Source organism: Polypterus senegalus, chromosome 1, assembly GCF_016835505.1.
Source record: "Polypterus senegalus isolate Bchr_013 chromosome 1, ASM1683550v1, whole genome shotgun sequence".
NCBI classification, from domain to species: domain Eukaryota; kingdom Metazoa; phylum Chordata; class Cladistia; order Polypteriformes; family Polypteridae; genus Polypterus; species Polypterus senegalus.
Genome location: NC_053154.1, coordinates 128,611,691 through 128,631,636, shown reverse-complemented (window position 1 = coordinate 128,631,636; position 19,946 = coordinate 128,611,691). Strand labels below are relative to the sequence as shown.

General features: G+C 38.8%; 1 long non-coding RNA gene across 2 annotated transcripts in view; it reads left to right on the top strand.

The window, feature by feature from the left end:
• The first annotated feature begins 3,523 nt into the window (after positions 1–3,523).
• Positions 3,524–19,946, top strand: part of LOC120531841 — a 31,835-nt gene continuing 15,412 nt past the window's right edge. The window contains exons 1-2 of one of the 2 annotated variants that reach the window (XR_005634170.1): positions 3,524–4,801; positions 8,714–8,867. This is a non-coding gene — a long non-coding RNA (uncharacterized LOC120531841). Of the gene's footprint in view, positions 4,802–8,372; positions 8,868–19,946 lie in introns of those variants that run through there. The other variant, XR_005634166.1, reaches the window with a different exon arrangement.

Here is a 19,946-nt window from a genome sequence, read left to right as displayed (position 1 = left end):
TTAGACTGGAGGTACTGATATTTGGGGTATTTGGACCAGAATCTAACATTGGAGAATATAGAAAAGGAGATGAGAGAGTGGGAAGGTCACTGAACTGAAGTGAAATCAGGGGTGAGGTTTTCAAGTTGCTTTACAATGTAATGAGCAGAAATAAGTGAAAAAAGAGAATGCAGAGAGTGAGTAGGCATAGGAGCAGTTTGGGGAATCCCCAATGCCATGAGCAATGATAAGAGTTGTGAATAAAAGAACAAAGCTGCGTTTGGAAAGTTAAAACAAGTCTGTAAAGAGCAGAACACCATGAACCGTAATCTATCAAATCGATCACCGAGCACAGATATCCCAGTGCACTATCAACAGTATACAGAAAGAGCAGGGTTGTGGATGATGGGGTTGGTATGCCATCTTTGAACAGATGCAAGGAACTTTTCCACATGATGTCAGGTACTAATAGCATATGACAAGATGGGTTGCCTGGATTGAATGCCAAGAGCTTTTAGGGGAGTGAATAGAATGCCCTGAAGAGAAAGCAGTGAAAAAGGGGGTATTTTATAAGGAATAGCCAGCAACATGAAGTTCCCCAGTTAATTACAGTAAAGGGTGAAATCATTTTAGTCCTTCATTCACCTTTGATAACCTAACCAACAATATTTAAGTGAAAAACAAAAGCATTTTTGGGAAGAATAATTTGAAAAATGGATGCCCCATTTGTCTACAGACATGTCACAAATTCTATGCAATAAGGACAATTTCACATTGACATGTCAGTGGTTATACCACTGCTTCATCTGCCTATATAGGTTTTGCTCCCAATATCTCCAGAAACATTCTGGATAGGTTACTGGAGACACTACAGTACATTGGCCTTGTGTGGTTGTGTGTGTCAGTGGGACCTGTGACAGACTGTTTTGTTCCTGATGCTGCCAGAATAGACTGTGCCCCCACCATGATCATGATTTAGACTAAGTAAGTTTGAGAAGGTTAAAATTATTTAAAAATAAAAACTGCCAACATGCTCTACATTTTTACAAAAATGCATTTTTCATATACAATGTAAGTATCGAAAGCCTCTTAGATACACAGTTGAGAAACACTAGCTTCAAATTATGACTAACTAGACACCAGAGAGGTGATGTGCTGTATGTTGATTATCACATGCAAGTAAGAATTTCATTGTACTCTGTATACATGACAATAATGACCCTATAACTATAACCATCTGCCCACTGATTTTGCAATGAAAGTAAACTTCTATTCATGGATTTTTCAATGTCACTTTTCTCTATTTCTTCAAGAAACTACAAGGCGGGACCCAGTCCTGGATGTCAGCCCATCGGAGAGCAACCTTATGCTTATAATGGACACTTTTGGATATGCTAGTCACTTGCATAGCTTGTGTTCGGACCAAAGTTTGTGGAAGAAATTTACACAAGCATTAGAGAAACATTGGAACTCCACACAGAAAGTCAAGGGTCCAAGTGGTGTGAGGGGGCATTATCCACCACTCCACTAAGCCTCAAAAATAAATGTAATAGATCATAGTTTTAATTATTTGCTAAATGACAGTGTCTGTCAGTCAATTTATGTAGAATAAAAAGCACAACACATTTCCAAATGCCAAGAGTTAAAGAGGTTGGATGCTTGCTCAGGCATAGATTGATCAAACAGGCCACTTTACAGCTTTTAAAATAATTAGCTGCTTTTGCAGGAACGTCTGCAGCAAGTTACCTCATAAAGCTGATCTAATCAAACGTAATGTGCTGTTTTTTTCTTTCTCTTTCTCTTTTGTTTCCCCTTTTATTTTGATACAAACCTTCTTTTTATGAGGAGTAACAGTTATTGTTCTTCTTCTAATTTCATAAAGAGAATACTATTGGGATTTTCGAATATTGCCATTATTCATATGGATAGGAGCCTGTTGCTTTTTTTTATTACCATTTGATATCTGTCCTGTTCCAGTCAATGCAGGATTTTTAGGATAACTGGACGTCAGTGTCTATCATGGCTGCAGATCAGCAGCCAGACCATTATAGGTCATGGTCACTCAGGTTTGGGGTTGATATATAATTGCCAGTTACCCTAGTACAATCATCTTTGGGGTGAGAAGGAAAACTTGACAACTAGAAGAACTCACACACAACACTCTGGCAGCACCTGGTTGTGGGATTCAAAGAGAGCTGAGAAGTATCAATGCATCACCTGTAAAACACAATGGCTGCTTCCAAATCAACTCCAACATTGTGGTGTGACCCATAGGGTGTTGAAAATAAGGAGAACACTAACATTGAGAGCCAGGAACTACAATCACCTCTCCTCCAGACTCTGCGTGCTACCTAGATGGCTATGAAGTGGTATGGGTGGATGGGACTTTATAAACGTTATTACAGGGGGGTGTGCTTGGCTATTAAATAATAAATGCATTCAATATATAGAGGACTGTGGTGAGTACAGGTTTGGGAGATAAAATACACTTCATTCAGTATTTGAAGAATATGTCTAGACCATTTGAACAACTGTGAGAAGAAGATGCCATTTAGCCTAACACATTCATCTAGCCTATTCACCTAGATTGTCCTTAATAACATCAAGTAGAGTTTTGAAGGTCCCCAAAGCCCTAATCTCTACTAGAGTACTTCATCATTTATTCCATGGCTCTGTTTGTGTATAAAGAGAAACTATCTAGCATTTGTTCAAAATCCACTTTTAATATAAAGTTCTGGTTGAAGAATTTGTCTGAAAGTAACAGCTGGGATGCGCTCTACTAATTCCCTTCATAATTTTAAACACATAAATCATGTCCCTTCTTAATCTATGTTTGCTTAGACTGAGAAGCTCAACTCCTTCAATCTTTCCTCATAGCTCATATCTCTCAGACTCAGAATCAGCCTAGTCACTCTTCTCTGGACTTTCTCTAGTGCTGATATATCTCTTTTGTAATATGGAGACCAAACTGGCATGAGGTACTCCAGGTGAGGCCTCACTAGTGAATTACTGTATATCACTTAAGCATAAGCCTACCTTGACTTGCACTCCACGTGTCATGCTGCATAACCTTATATCCTGTTAGCTTTCTTAATAGTTTCTGTTCTCTGTCTGCATGCAGGTAATGATGAGTCAACTATGACTTCTAGATCTTCCTCAAAAGGTCTTGTTTGGTATGTATTTATGGTAATTATGATAAAATTCTCAGATCTGCTTAGTCAAATTTTGGATTACAAGATTTGTAGTCTGTCCTTACAGCTTGGAGTGCAAGGTGGGAACTACCATATCAGCAGTCCATCACAAACTGGCTAATTCACACACACACAGGGCCTCATGTCTTGGAGATTTGGTAGAGATGCCCACTCAGGCTGAGAGCATGCACTGATACAGCACATTGCCGCACCCACCACCCAACGAATCACCTCAGGATCCCAAATTAGGACCCAAGTGCGGCCGTGCAACAGGTGACACTTCAGCACCAGACTAGTTTAAACAGAAATGTGTGAAGTTTTTTGTAGAGGTTGGAGTGCCAATCCTGCCACCAACCACCAAGTTTTCCCTGTATGTTGGAGGATGAGAAAAATGTGCAAATGCAACACAAAAAACAAGCAGATTGGGAGTGTGTCATATGAAAGCAGGATGCTGGTGCTCCCTACTGTGGCACCTAAAGTTATGATGATCACTGTTGAATATTTTTACTGCAACAGGGCACACTAAAAGGTTCAAACTACACTTCATTTATCATTATCCCTAGCAGTTCTCTTAAATTCCTTTTGAGCAAATAATGAAAATAAAAAGTACTGTGTAGGTAAAGTTCAACATGAAAGGTGCTATATTTAGTAAAATGATATAGATAAAATAAAATAATATAAGATTAAATGAGATAAATAGCCAAATCACTGAAGCTGTAGATTTATATTCAAACAGAAGTTTCTTGAAAGGACCTTTTATTAAAAAAAAATCAAACTTTGGCTGCTAAGTGAGAATGGTAAGCTGGTGTCAACTGTGTGGTTTAAAAAGAAAAGCAGCTTCCTGAGTTCATTGTACCTTTGCCTTGTCAAGTGCAGGCCTCTGTGCAGAGCTGATAGAGCAGGAAAGGAAGGGTGGATCTGCTTGAGACTTCCTGTCTTAACTGTGAGTCACTGAGGCCGACTGCGGCTCTCTCTGGACTGTTGAGCTTCACTGCTCTCTGGATGGCAGGAATGTGGCTGCACAAGGCAGCTCCTGGGTCAGGATCTTCTAAAGACTATGTGGTGGCTGTCTGCCCATAAGTGTAGTAATCACAAGGCACTACATGAGGGTAAAAGTTCAAAAGGAGAAAAAATAATAATGTTTTAGGAAAAAAGACCAGCACTATATTTACACTTGTTTGCAGTGTAGTGCAAGGGAAATTAACCTCTCTATCTCCTGATTTTGGAGAAGCAACAGTGCTTTACAAAGGATCTTCAATTTCTGTTATTAATACAAAGCAATGGATTACAAGATGAAAGGATCTTTACATTCTGTCATCCTCTGTATAAATACAATTCTAAGCTGATTGTTTTGTATGTTTGCTTGCCTGTTTGTTTGTTTCTTTGTTCGCCAATCGCACAAAAAAAAACCTGAACCGATTCTCATAAAAGTTTGCATGCATGTTGCTGTTGGCTACCTGGGGTATTGGGGAGCGGGACTGTAATGGAGGGAAGAAACTCCAAAACTAGTGCCAACATGAGGACTACAATTCCTATCAAGCAGCAGGAGTGTGATGGGGCTGATGGGAGGACTCCATTATCAGCATGTACAACGTTTTGTACCAGCCAAAGCAGAATCTCATCTAAGACAGGTATGATGCTTTCTTCTCAACTAATGTGGATGACAGTTTTATTGTCTCACTGAACTGGTTTTTGTTTAAGACTATGTAAGTTTGTCTCATTGTGGGTTATGTTTAGCCATGTTGAATTTCCAGAAGACAGTTTTTGCCCATTAATTTTCCTCCAGGCCATTTTCTGAGGAATCTATGGGTCTGAAAGGTGTGCATGGTGTTGTCGAACCCTTAAGGAGAAATGCTCCTTTCTTTCAAACTTTTTAAAACTCCAAAACTATTTTTTAGTGAGTTACACAGTTGCAGAATTGCACGAAAAGCAAAGTTTAGCATCAAATACACAAAACTTTATGCAAATGGAAAATTGGCTGTTTTGCTCACCACTACCTAATATTTTATGATGTTCTACTATAAGAGGGTTTATAAAATGAACAGATTATTAGATGTATGGACTGAGGTGGGCTGGCGCTCTGCCCGGGGTTTGTTTCCTGCCTTGTGCCCTGTGTTGGCTGGGATTGGCTCCAGCAGACCCCCGTGACCCTGTAGTTAGGATATAGCGGGTTGGATGGTTGGTTGGTTTGATGGATGGCTATTATACAATTGACTTCCAGAGTGAAATTTGGGCTACCAGATAAAAACTGTGGCTGTTACACTTACAGATGAGAATTTCATTACTCTGTGCACACATGACAATACCTCTGAAATGAACTCATGACATTACATTTTTTACCAGAGCAAAACCATACATTTTAGAAGAAGCCAATTCTATTGTACAGCTGCATATCTATACTAGAAGCAATCCTCGATGACACAGAATGACATATGATTTTTTTAGCGCATGCTGAGTTGCTAATTCAGAATACAGCAGAAAGAGAACAACTGAGTCAGGTGTGAGTATCTTCTACTCTTTCTTAAATGTAGGCATTTATTCAAGTCCATTTTAGGATATGGTAGTCATAATTGTAAGAATCGTGACTTTAAATCAACTTCGAATGAGCCAACTTTACAACACTGGTTGGTGCCGTCTCCTGCACTAATACAGAGACCTGCAGTAATATCTGTGTTCCTCTATTCTCCCTGACCTGCTACTGCAGATGCCCTCTGCAGTGTGTAGATTCAGTTATTCAACAAGCCAACAGGTTTATTAGTCAGCGACTAAACATCTATTCATGAAATCAAACTAAACCAGGGAAAACAAAGAAGTAGCATACATGGTTTCAACCCAGCAAGGAGTTTCCATAATTATCAAATCTAATTATAAAAATTAAGAACAAATTCTCAGTGCATTAGAGCAGAGGAATTGACAGTAGTGTAGATGATGGATGGGACACTAACATTTCAGCCAAAAATGACAACAGGGGTCAACATTTAAAATAAAAAAACATTTTATTTCTTACCTTAACCTGTTATACACATATGCCCGGGTCACGCCACATACTTCTGATTAGCTAAATCTAACTCCATTCATTTTATTACCAGCTTTTTTATCCATCCATTATCCAACCCGCTATATCCTAACTACAGGGTCACGGGGGTCTGCTGAAGCCAATCCCAGCCAACACAGGGCACAAGGCAGGGAACAAACCCCAGGCAGGGTGCCAGCCCACTGCAGGGTGCACACACACACCATGGACAATTCAGAATCGCCAATGCACCTAACCTGGATGTCTTTGGACTGTGGGAGGAAACCGTAGTACCCGGAGGAAACCCATGTGGACACGGGGAGTACATGCAAACTCTACGCAGGGTGGACCCAGGAAGCAAACCCGGGTGTCCTAACCGCGAGGCAGCAACGCTACCCACTGCGCCACCATGCCGCCTGCTTTTTTATATATATATTTTTTTAATCTCTGAGGGGAAACTGTATTTTCACATGTCCGTTGGGGGTCAGAGTGCAGGGTCATCCATTGTACAGCACCCCTGATGTAATTCAAAGTCATGGAGAGCAACTACTTACCTTGAAAACGGATGAGGGTCCGGTCAACGGCAGGCCTCACTCACTCATACATTCACACATAGAGTGTGAATCTTTGGGATTTCTCCAAACACACAACGACCAGGCACTAAACGTGAACCAAGTGAATCTGTGAGGTAGCAGCACTAACCATTAGTGACCAGTAAGCCACCCTCTTCATAAAGTACTTTATGAAATGAATGATATACACTAACTCAATGGTTGTTTTATATAGCTCATTGCCTGATAAATGCTAACAAATTACTTTGTTAATATTTATTTGGCTGATGTCTTTATCTCTGGTCACTTACAAGCTCATGATATATCAGCTGTCTTCACAGCCATGTTAACCAGTATGATCAGGTTCACACAGTGGAGCAGGAACTGAATGAGCAACCTTAGCGTTTAAAGCCTAGTGCCTTAGCCGCCACCACACCCCACACCACACTGCCTACCCATAAGACACTCTTGGTAAACTTGTGAACACATCTGCGTGTTGTTTTTTAATAACACCTTTCACAGTGAGCACACACATAAGAAAAATAATACAGTATAAGCACATTTAGTAGAGTTTAAGAGCACAATCAAATCTCTCTCTTGCAGAGGAAATAATTAAAATAACTCCACAATCTATTTTTATTTTATACTCTTCATATTGAGCACTGAGATAAAGTGCTTTAGAAAAGCAACTATAAAAAACAATTCACATTAACACGTGGAGTGGCATAATACTTGACGGTGCTGCCTTATACCTGCAGGGAGACTGGGATGAAATCCCAGCAGCATCTCCCACTGTGTTGTTCTTCTGGTATCTATGTGGTCTTCCCAAGCACTGCACTTTACTCCCACATCCCAAAAATGTGCAGCCTAAGACTGACTGGTTATTTCACATTTGCTGTCTATGCGTGATGGTGCCCAGCAATAGACTGATTTCCATTCTATCATTATCCAAAACGACTTACAAATGAGGTCACCATAATTGAGTAAACATCAGAATCTGCTGTTTGTGAATGATTGTTACAAGACTAGGGTACATAAATTGGCCAAAACAAGTTAAAGATGTTCTAAACCTTATAATTAAGTAATCACTGAGCACACCAAAGCACAAGAGTAACTGATCTTACCTTGTCTACATGAGAACATATCATCAAAACCATTAGCAGTTTGGAGGGTATTCACAAAACAGGAAGGTTTTACACCCAATCTTCTAGAACGGGTTCCCGATGACTCTGGAGCAGACCAAGTGACTTTAGAAAACTGAATGATGGAAATAATGCTACAACTCTTTACATTATGTACTGTAATAAGATGAGATTTGAGGCGTGAAAAGGTTTGGGGCAGCCACCCGTTTAATTCGGTTTCCTGGCTGCAAACGTACTTGAGACATCATAGTCAAGTTTACACAACAGAGTCCAAAACAGAACTGCCTGCCAGAGCAAAGGCAGTGGGCTTTATAGTACAGAGGGCGGAAGTGATGTCATCCTCTGGGCCGGAGCTGGAAGTGACATCATCCTTGGGGCCGGAACCTGAAGTGATGTGCCCTTCCTGGAAATGGCGGCTCCTGGTGGGATTTCCTGGGTAAGACCTGCAGAGAACTCAGAAAGAGCGTCAGCGTACCCCGCTCCCCCCTGGGCAGATGTATAATCAGTATTTTCTAAGCCCTTCAGCTGCCCCCCATGCACACGTGTGTGACAGTACGCATTCAAAGGTGCTTGACAAAGATGTCTGTAATGCTGGCACACTTCTTTTCATATGTTGATCCAGCCATCCATTTGCTAACCTCTCATCTACTCTGTCCCAGCCATAGTTTGTATAAAGTGAACACAAATCTTGGACGGAATGCCAGTTACTGGAAATGTTCCATCAATCCATAGTAGAGAGTGTGTTGTTCTACGCAGCAGTCTCCAGGGGAAGCAATCAGAGCTCAAAAGAAACACAATGCCTGAAGAAACTTATCAAGAAATTCTGCTCCCTCACAGGTCAAACCCTGGAAGCTGTTGTGGAAAAAAGAATGGTGGAAAAACTGGATACCATCGTGAAAAATCCCCTCCAGGAGGCGCTGTCTTGGAACACTTTTAGCCACAGGATCATTCCAATATGGTGTATTAAGAAGTGACTCTGGGGGTCTATCAGGTAATTCAATACTTCCACCCGATGTACTCATTAAGTTTTTATTTATTTATTTTTACTTATCAATTGATTGGCTGTATTATCTATCTGTAGAGTCTGTATCATTGTTTTTATGTTTCTGCTGCTGTATGCATCTGAATTTCCCCATGGGATTAACAAAGTTCATCTAATTATGAAATAATGAAATGTTTTACATTGTAACATAACTGCCCAGTGTATCTCTGTGGTATATTGGCATTAAACAGTCACACTTAACCATTAATATGGTGTTACGCATTGTGATCCTTCACTCAGCAAAGAGTATCAGACCAAAATTAATTTGATCAAATATTTTAGTGTGCAGCTTTCATCGCATACCTAATTAAATGAAGACAGTTGAAATAACTGTACACTTTGTATATTATGGGAACTTGCATGAGGTGCTTTAGAAATGAATTGATTCAAATGATAATCTATAGCAGCTTTTTTCAATGAGCACTATTTGGAAATATTAAATGGTTAATGTTGGCATAAATAGGCAGTAGTACAAGGTGCATATACTAATACATTATTAATATTAGCATAATTAATAATTACTTTTATAGCAACTTTCACAGCAAGTACATTTGTAAAGTGTTGTACAAATAAATTATTATTTTAGAATGTTTTAACATGTGGGGCTCTCCCAAAGGCCTTTAACTGAATATAGCACCTTTAATGGTGAGCACCATCAGAAAACTGCTTTATAAAAATATTGATCACATTACAATATAAGACAAAATGAAAGAGTTGAAAAAATGTGGATTGGACTAAATCAATAGGCCAGCAAAGTTGCAAGCAAACCAGAGGATATAAAAGAAAACCGAGCACTACTCTCACCTGAAAGTACACTTTGCAGATTGTTGGCTTTGTGTTAACTGCTGTCAAATGACCTGCCATTTTCTTGCAAAAAATGACAAGCAGAAGTTCTTGAAGCTCACTCATTTAAGGTGTGAGTTATATAGCACCTTTATTTTAAAGTATGACACTGAATATATTGATTGTCTCTTGCCACAGGTCTACTGAGCTGTTCTGAAACAGTACTGTAGATCTCTGAATAATGCCCTAACAGTATGATAGGACCTGGCTGACATTTAACCTACCTACAAAACATGTTGCCCTTCTGTTTTTTTTTTTTTTTCTGTTTCTAACCTTGGCCTGTGCTTTTCTGTGTGGTTAACTTAAACGCTCAAGTTACATCAGCACATTATAGCGGGCACGGAAAGTCAAATGGTTCCTTTTTTTAAAAAAAAAGAGGAAGTATACTGTTTTGCATAAAAATTGAAGCAGTTTCTGCTTTTCTTTTTCCTGAGCTGCCTTTTATTTTATATTTATAAAAAGCACCACACAGGAGGAAGGAAATCAGGTAGAAAGAAACAACATTGAAAGCATTGATTGATTCATCATTCTGTATTCCATGCATTATCCTTAATGACAGGCTAGTTAGGAAAAGAGGACAAAATGTATGAAATGTGAATCATTCAAATTATACAGTACATTAAAAGGTACACACCATTTCAGCATGAGGGCCAAAGATGAGCACAATGAATCAGTATATCTTTATTTATAAAATGCAACATGTCTGACATCACTCTAGTGTAAAGATGGGCCAGACAAAAATGTTGGAAATATGAATTATGTAAAGATTAGTTTATATTTAGCTCTTTTAAAGTACATACCAGCTCAGCTCGATCACCAGGGATGACAATGCAGAACCAGGCTTTCGTTATTATAAAATGACAGGTCATTCTTAGGATTGACAACATTCCTCTATAAGGGTGGGGTGGACAAAACAGTGGGAATCAATCAGTCTCAGATTTGTATAGCTGCTGACACATGGTGCAATTCAGATATGTTAGAATGTGAAAGAGAAAGCAGAATAAGAATATCAGTGTTTATGTTTGAAATAGAGTGCTTATAAAAAGTATTTAACTTCTTGTAGTTTTTCACATTTTATTGTTATGCAACACTAGATAGATAGATAGATAGATAGATAGATAGATAGATAGATAGATAGATAGATAGATAGATAGATAGTGTGGAGTGGCCAGTAGTTTATCCTGTCCAATACCCCCAAACAGCCAGATGGAGCCCTCCCTGCAATGTGGAGATGCCCCGAATTCCAGCAAGGCATCATGGACCTTGGAGTTTTCCTTCACAGCCCAGCTGGATACAGTCAGGGCCGCCAGTGGACGCTGCAGGGAGGAACAGAGACTTGTATCTTCCGTATAGCCCGGAAGTACTTCCCAGTCACGAGGACGGAAGAAATAAAGTACTTCCGGGCTGAAGAAAAAAGAGGAGTTTTCACCTGATCCGGATGTGCAGGGGAATCACATGGACTGGGGGATCAGAAGCACTTCCCGGTTAAAAAATATAAAAGGACGCTGGGAAATCTCAGCAGTGGGCCAAGTTGGGAAGAAGGGTGACTGGGCTGCTGGGAGGTGTGGAGGATTATTATGTATTGTTGATTTATTGTTTATTATTGTTAATTATTGAGAAAAGTGGAGGTGGAGGTGCTTTGTGCACATTATTGTAATAATAAATTAATTATTGGGACTTTTATTGGTGTCTGGCATCTGGTCTGAGAGTTCAAGGGGACGACAGTGTCTTCTATTTTTCTATTCTTCATTTTGTAAAGCACTTTGAGCTACATTTTTTTGTATGAAAATGTGCTATATAAATAAATGTTGTTGTTGTTGTTGACAGTGCCCCCATCTGTCACAATAGATAGATAGATAGATAGATAGATAGATAGATAGATAGATAGATAGATAGATAGATAGATAGATAGATAGAATAAATGAATGAACAAACTTTATTTGTCACCAGGGGGAAATCACAGTGGATTTACTTTGACTTTGTTGACATTGATTAACAGAAAAATATTTTTTAATGTCAAAGTGAAAAGAGTTCTACATTAATTATAAATATAAAACGCAGAATAACTGATTGCAAAAGTGTTCAAACACTAACCTGGTTGGGCAGATTTAGAGCTGTGCCATACTATTTCTAATTTATTAATGACTGATTTAACTGTACCCCTCTTCTTCTTTCAGCTGCTCCCGTTAGGGGTTGCCACAGCGGATCATCTTCTTCCATATCTTTCTATCCTCTGCATCTTGTTCTGTTACACCCATCACCTGCATGTCCTCTCTCACCACATCCATAAACCTTCTCTTAGGCCTTCCTCTTTCCCTCTTCCCTGGCAGCTCTATCCTTAGCATCCTTCTCCCAATATACTCAGCATCTCTCCTCTTCACATGTCCAAACCAATGCAATCTCGCCTTTCTGACTTTGTCTCCCAACTGTCCAACTTGAGCTGACCATCTAATGTACTCATTTCTAATCCTATCCATCCTCGTCACACCCAATGCAAATCTTAGCATCTTTAACTCTGCCACCTTCAACTCTGTCTCCTGCTTTCTGGTCAGTGCCACTGTCTCTAACCCATATAACATAGCTGGTCTCACTACCGTCCTGTAGACCTTCCCTTTCACTCTTGCTAATACCCATCTGACACAAATTACTCCTGACACTCTTCTCCACCCATTCCACCCTGCCTGCACTCTCTTCTTCACCTCTCTTCCACAATCCCCATTACTCTGTACTGTTGATCCCAAGTATTTAAACTCATCCACCTTCGCCAACTCTACTCCATGCATCCACTGGCCTCCCTCTCATTTACACACATGTATTCGGTTTTGTTCCTACTGACCTTCATTCCTCTCCTCTCTAGAGCATATCTCCACCTCTCCAGGGTCTCCTCAACCTGCTCCCTACTATCGCTACAGATCACAATGTCATCAGCAAACATCATAGTCCACAGGAACTCCTGTCTAATCTCGTCTGTCAACCTGTCCATCACCATTGCAAATAAGAAAGGGCCCAGAGCCGATCCCTGATGTAATCCCACCTCCAACTTGAATTTATCCATCACTCCTACCGCAGACCTCACCACTGTCACACTTCCCTCATACATATCCTGTACAACTCTTACGTACTCCTCTGCCACTCCCGACTTCCTCAAACAGTACCACAGCTCCTCTCGAGGCACCCTGTCATATGCTTTCTCCAGGTCCACAAAGACTCAATGCAACTCCTTCTGGCCTTCTCTATACTTCTCCATCAACATCCTCAGAGCAAACATCGCATTTCATTTCTTTGCATGAAACCATACTGCTGCTCACTAATCATCACCTCACTTCTTAACCTAGCTTCTACTACTCTTTCCCTTAACTTATTGCTGTGGTTCATCTCCAATAATTTATTATTATCGTTATTTGTTAATAGGTGGTACCTTCCACTGTCATCCTGTAAACAATTTATAAATAGATTTTCCATCACATGGCTACCTTCTTCCAATTTTCAGACCCCGACACCATCCCTACTACATCAACAACTATAACCACTTTAACTGGAATAGCCAGTGATGAGTTCACCACTATAACACCAAGTCATTACACTTGGAGAAAGTTTCTAATGATTCTGCAGTTATGGGGTGTTTTGATAAGGGGGACAGAGTATAGGAGTTTGGTGGAGATTTTTGTTTCTTGGTGCAAAGAAAATTACCTGCAACTTAATGTCAACAAAATCAATGAGCTGGTTATTGAATTTCATCACACCAAACACGCTCTAAACTTGGTCACTATTAAGGAAGTTGATGTAAAGGTGGTACATTACCTGTCATCAATGTGGGGTTCCTCATCAAGTGACAGGCTGGACTGGTCTAGTAACACAGAGGTACTATATAAGAAAGGGCAGAGAGGACTGTTTATTTTTCTTAGAAAACAATGTTCCTTTTATGTGGATAATGACATCCTTCACATGTTCTACAACTCTGTGATGGCCAGTGCAATTTTCTATGCTGTTGTATGCTGGGCCAGTGACATCACTTAAAGAGCGGCCCACCGAATCAACATGCTGATTAAGAAGGTATGCTCAGTTATGGAACACACTCGCAACACGCTGGAGGTATTAGGTTGGGATCTTGCATTGATAGCGTGTTGTCACACCCACCACACAATGAACCACCTGGATTGGGACATGAGTGCAGCAGGTGACACCTCAGCACCACACTGGAACAGTGTGAGGTTTTTTTACAATGTCAGGAGTGCTAATCCTGCAACCAACCCCCAGGTTTTCCCTGTAAGTTGGAGGACCTGCTTGTAATACTGGATGTAGTTAAAGGCATACTCAGGATGAAGCAATTGCAGGTTAAGGGCCTTGCTCAAAGGCCCAATGGTGTAGAGTTACTTCTGGCATTTACGGGATTCAAACCGGCAACCTTCCAATTTCTGGTGCAGATCCCCAACCTCAGAGCCACCACAGGGAGAAAAAGAAGACAAAACAGAGTGCCATTATGAACAATGCTGCACATCTTCTCACTGACACACTACCGCTGAGTACTTTATTAACGAATTATTCAGGAGAAGTTTGTCAAGAAATGCCACTGGGGCTCCGTTATACAAAAAGAAATACGCCTGATTAATGCCTCACTGGGCCTGTGACAACCAAGTCAGACATTTTCTTTCTTTTCAGTCATTCTGGTGTGTATTTGTTTATTTATTTATTGAACTGTAAAAAGCTAAATTTCCTTCATATGACAAATACAAATCTATCTATCTATAATTATTATAAAGCAATTGAAAGACTTGTTCATCCCTGCATGAGGAAAAATGCACAAGAATGAAATATCTGGGTTTTTTTTATTATGGTGTCTTTAACAACACACATTATCTTGTTTTGGAGTTTGAAAATAGAGAATCACGTTTCGAGCACAAGCCTTTATTTATGCAGTGCCTTGCATGATGTATGCCATCAAAGTGCACCTTGGATGGTTTGTACTGTATGCGGCTGGATTGCAAACTGTGGCATGCTGCCTTCCTGTCTGTATCTGAGTCACAAAACATAGGTGTGCCATTGATAGAGTTCAATGGTGTTCACTATGAATGAAACTACATCATACAAAATAAAGATTAATGGATGTAATCCTCTTTGTTTCAAACAACCTGCTGGTGTAGTCACAGGAGTTCATCCTCACCAGGGGGGCTCTTTTTCATGACATCTTTCTGTTTGATGCTCAGAGCATCTAATCAGATGCCTGGGAGGATGTGTTCATGATCAGCTTCAACTGGCAGGCAAATCCTCTATGTATGCAATTAAGTCGAATCTATATGGATAAAGCCGTCTTAACCTTGCCTTGACCTCCAGACCACTTCCTCTAATGTGAATAATGCCTTTAAAAGAAGTAAATGAGAAATTGACAGCTTAAATTATTACAATCTTTAAAGAAGTAATGGTGTCCACCACTATTTACATGTGTTGTGAGCTTGGATTACACATGACCTTGTACAGAAAATACAAAAGAATTGTTAGTTAGTTATCCCTGCTGGCCCCTAAACATACTGCTGGTCTAGAGGCCATCTATGACACGGAACACATTACAGTGCCAGGGTGTCAAGGGGGAAACAGCAGGGTGAGGTCAGGTCAGTGCTCAAGGGTACAGGGTAAGGACTAATGAAATATCTTCTGTTTCTATATTGGATGTTTTCATTTTATTTATTATTTGCATACTTCTTTTGCAGAACTGATGGAAATTGGAGCTTGGATTTTTTTGTGCTTGGAATCCTAAAGGGCAACCTGTGGGATCTGTGATCAGATCATCTTTTGTTTCTTAATGAAGTGTGACATTATTATATAAAAGTGTAATATTATTACTAATGAAGTGTGTTATTTTATTATTTATATTAGTCTTTTTTAACTAAGCTAAAACAATTCAATATTAATAACAAACGGTTAACTTTGTGCTGTAATTCTGATTTTCATTTATATATGATCTAGTTAGATGGGAACACAAGGGGCCCTTTATGGAATGAATGCATATTGTGTAGCTTTTTCATCGCAAAGTTAAGCAAATCTATGCACATGAGCTAAGAAACACAGTGTACACGCTGAGCTCAATTACTGAAATGAAATGGTTGTATGTTTATGTGTGATTGGAAGCTCTCTATTTTTTTTACTTTTTCCTAAGCTTATGAGTAAAAAAATTCCCATGGAGCGGTCAGTAATCATATTGTGTGTGGGAGTTTTATTTTTGTTTCTCTCATTTTTAAATTAATCTGTTTGGAATGTTTACATGTTAACACAATTGGACCTGTCAGTAGAATTTCTGGGTCTTTTGGAGCTTCTAGATATTACTAATGTGTTTATTTATTTATTTACTTTTGTGTAATAATTATGCTAATTGACATTGAATAGTAAGTTACCATGATAATAATATTATCATTTTCTACAATTACTATTATTATTATCAATTATAATATAATAGTAATAATTCCATAAAAAATAATAATAGTAATAAATCAATAATAATATAATAATAATAATTAAAATAATAATAATAATGTTGTTATTTCCAGTTCTTTGCTCTTCAAAGCTTTTTAACTGGTATTAAAGCTATGCCTGCTCAAGAAACCCCTCGAGAGAGCATAGCTGAAGCAGTACATTTCAGGACTTGGATTAGCTCAAGGTTAGGGGTGGCTGGTTATTGCCAACTCAAAGGAAAATGTTGGGTATTAATTACCACTAACTATTATTATTATCATCACCACCACCCTCTTCTCAGTGCACTAAGGTACACTGCTGCATTTGCTAGAGGTCAACCAAACCTCTTAGGCTTTGAACTCAGCTTTTTAATCAGCTGAGGACTCATCTAAGAATGTGGGACATGCAGAGAAGTGCTATCTTCCAGATCTCTTTTGTGCTGCCTCTACATAGGAGTTTGTCCCGCAGCTCTTTGAACCCAGTCTTGATGGTTCCCAGTGCGGCTCCAACTACTGGAGCCACACTTTTTCTCGTGTTCCTCATGCATCTGATTTTGATCTCAAGATCTTTATACATGATGATCTTCTCTGATGATGTTATTATTATTATTATTGTTGTCCATCTATGTGTGCTTGGGAGACAGCTCATCTGATGGTAATTGCACCCCCAGTTGAGGGTTGGTACTGTTGTCTAATGTTTCTCCTCCTCTCTCCCTTGAAGATCCGACAACTGGCAACTCCAGTGACATCACTTCCATGTCACAGTTCCTTGGACACACCCCTTTTAGTCTGGTGTCCTCTTGAGGGTATCCACCGCCATCTTGAGCCAGTCTAATCTGTCGACTCATGTCTGAAAAGATGTCTTTTGCAATCTTTTTGTTTTGTTTTCTTTTTAAAAATATACAGGGTTTGCCTTCAAGGTGTGTCCAAACATTTTATCTCTTTCCTGTGGTTTGTCATACACTAGCCATTTTCTGAACCTGCTTAATCCAGTTTTAGGCAGAAGGAAGACCAAACTTATTTTAGCAGCATCAGTAAGTGGAAAGAACTAACCTTCAAGAGGACTTTATAATTCTTCATCTTATTATTACAGCATTGCAACAGTTTTAATAGGAATAAGTCATTCCGCCCAACACAGCACATCAATCGTATTCACCTAATTTCTCCAAAAATTATATCATTTCAAATTTTGAAAGTTATCAAACTCCTGCTGTCCATCAGATGTTTGGTAACTTATTCCAAAAGTTTATTATTATTATTATTTGTAGTAGTAGTAGTAGTAGTAGTAGTAATAGTATGATTATTTATGATTGACTTGTGTCCTGTCCGCCATTGCTTCCTGTGTTGCACTTGATTCATCAAGGCAAGGCTCTTGTTCTAGCCCCCATAATTATATGATGAAGTAAACAGTTTCAGAAATGAATGAATGTACAAATTAATGTGTCAAATCAATTAAAAAATGAATACGTAATGTTTAGAGGTCATATTAGGTTTATAATAATTAATTGTATTGAATGCAATGATGCTTTCAAAAATCAAATAACTTTCTCAAAGTTGCTTAATCCAAGTCAGGTTCAAGGATTATGGCAGCCTCTCCTCGCTACATCAGATGCAAGGCAGGGGTGTTAGTCCATTGTAGAACCCACTTACACTCATACCCTCACAGGGTGGGTTTACATTAACTTAACAGGTATGTCTTTGGGAGGAAATTGTAGTACCAGAAGAAAAACCCACACAGGCATGGGGAGAACATGCAGACTCCACACAGACAATGACAGATTAAGGGATCTAAATGCAGAATGCTGAAGTCATGAAGCAGCAGTGCTAACAATTGTGCTGTCCAATTTTTGATGCATAGTTTAGTAAGTTCCTATTTTTCTTTGAAAAAAAAAAACTGATTAATGCTTGGTGGAAAACTTGGGGAAAATTGTATTTTCTCTACCTTCTATGAATGATGTTAATAATAATGGAGCTAACTTAGTTGAACTATTTTAGAAAATTCCACATATTAGCCATCAGTGCCTGCAGCTTTCCCACTTCAGTTTATAACTGCGTAGTTCTGAGAGTGTCAGGGATTTGTCAAGTTTTTCTGCAGCATCAAGCTGTGGTATTTGCATAATGTCAAAAAACTCCTTAGAATATGTGTCATCTTTAAACTTAGAGGAAAATAATGACTAGTTGTTTTATCTTGGTAGAGTAATATATATATATATATTGCTCTAATTTTCCCTATTGTATTATTAATATGTAGCCTTAGAATGCCTAATCTCACAGACTTACCACTGTATATAACTTATCCTTCCCTTCTATATCTATAACCTCATGCAATTAGATGTAGTAAAAAGACAAGCAGGAATTAAGTTATACATAAAATAATGTATTACTGATAATATTCATAAATAAAAACAAAATGCAAAGTACGTTTGAATACTGGCAACCATACAACCTTATAAAATGGTGATGTGTATCTTAGGTGGCATACAGACTTGTAGTTACTTTAAATGTCTCTAGTTAAGGCATCATTGGTGCTCAGCTTTCTTCAGAACAGGCCTCATACCTGTCTCAATATGGCTGAAGCTGTGGTCTTCATCGTGCTGTTCTTGTCAGTTCATGGTGTGATGGTCTTCATCAGTTGTTAACAAGAGAAAGATACTTCTACATCATCACAGGTTAGCAAGAGAGAGAGAATGTGGTTGGGCAAGCATATTTATAGGTTTTCTGTCCAACCCCTACAGCCAATTGGACATCATGGTACTTAAAGGCCTCTGAGACAAGCCAATTCCAAACAGCCATATCTCAGACCAATGGGAGGAAATAGTACATCTTAACACCTGCAACCCCCCAAGACCATATGTTAAACTAACCTGGCTTTGTGTGCGGGTGTTGAAAGACTTTAGCAGAGAAATACTCATCAAACTGGTTTAAGACACATCCCCCAAATCCTGTCGTAAAATTACAAAGAAACTTAGTCGTAAACGGGGGGCAAACATGAATGCCTCTCACCAAAGTAACACGAAATTACATCGCTTTGCCTAAATTATAAATAAAGACATACAAAACATTCATCAAGTTATATGCAAAATCTAACATCACAACACTAGTACTCCTTAAATGTTTTAAGTTAAATTTTTATGCTAACCGATTTTATCTCCATTTACGTTCATAATTTCTGTTATTGTGTTGTGAATGATTTTTTTATGGATTTGTTTAACTAAGATCTTATTAGCCTTCTCTCCATGTTCATAAAATGACGTCACGATTTAAAAATGAGTTGTTCAGTTTCTTTTGTTGTCAAGAAATTAAATTCTGATTTTAGAACTTGCCTTTTCCAGTTGTTGACATGGCGTATTCATGATCTGTTCTGGAAATCTCACTGATTAACTCTGACACCTTCTTGGTTTCCAATTTATTTTTATGACCGAAAAAATGAAATAATGTGTCCTCTTAAAAAAACCTTCAAATTTTCCCAAAGTGTTACTGCAGAAAACTCTGAGGGGTGTGTTAGCCTCTGGAAGAACATTGATTTTGATTGGAGATAAATTCAATAAATTTAACATCTGCTAATGACAGGGAGTTAAGACGCCAGTTACCAGATGAGTGTATATTCCATAATGAGTCAATGTCCAAGATAATAGGAGTGTGATTGTGGATAACAATAGTATTGTACTTGCAAGACTTGATTGCAGACAAAATATTATTATTGATGAAGAAATAATTCATTCTTGAGTAGCTATAATGAACT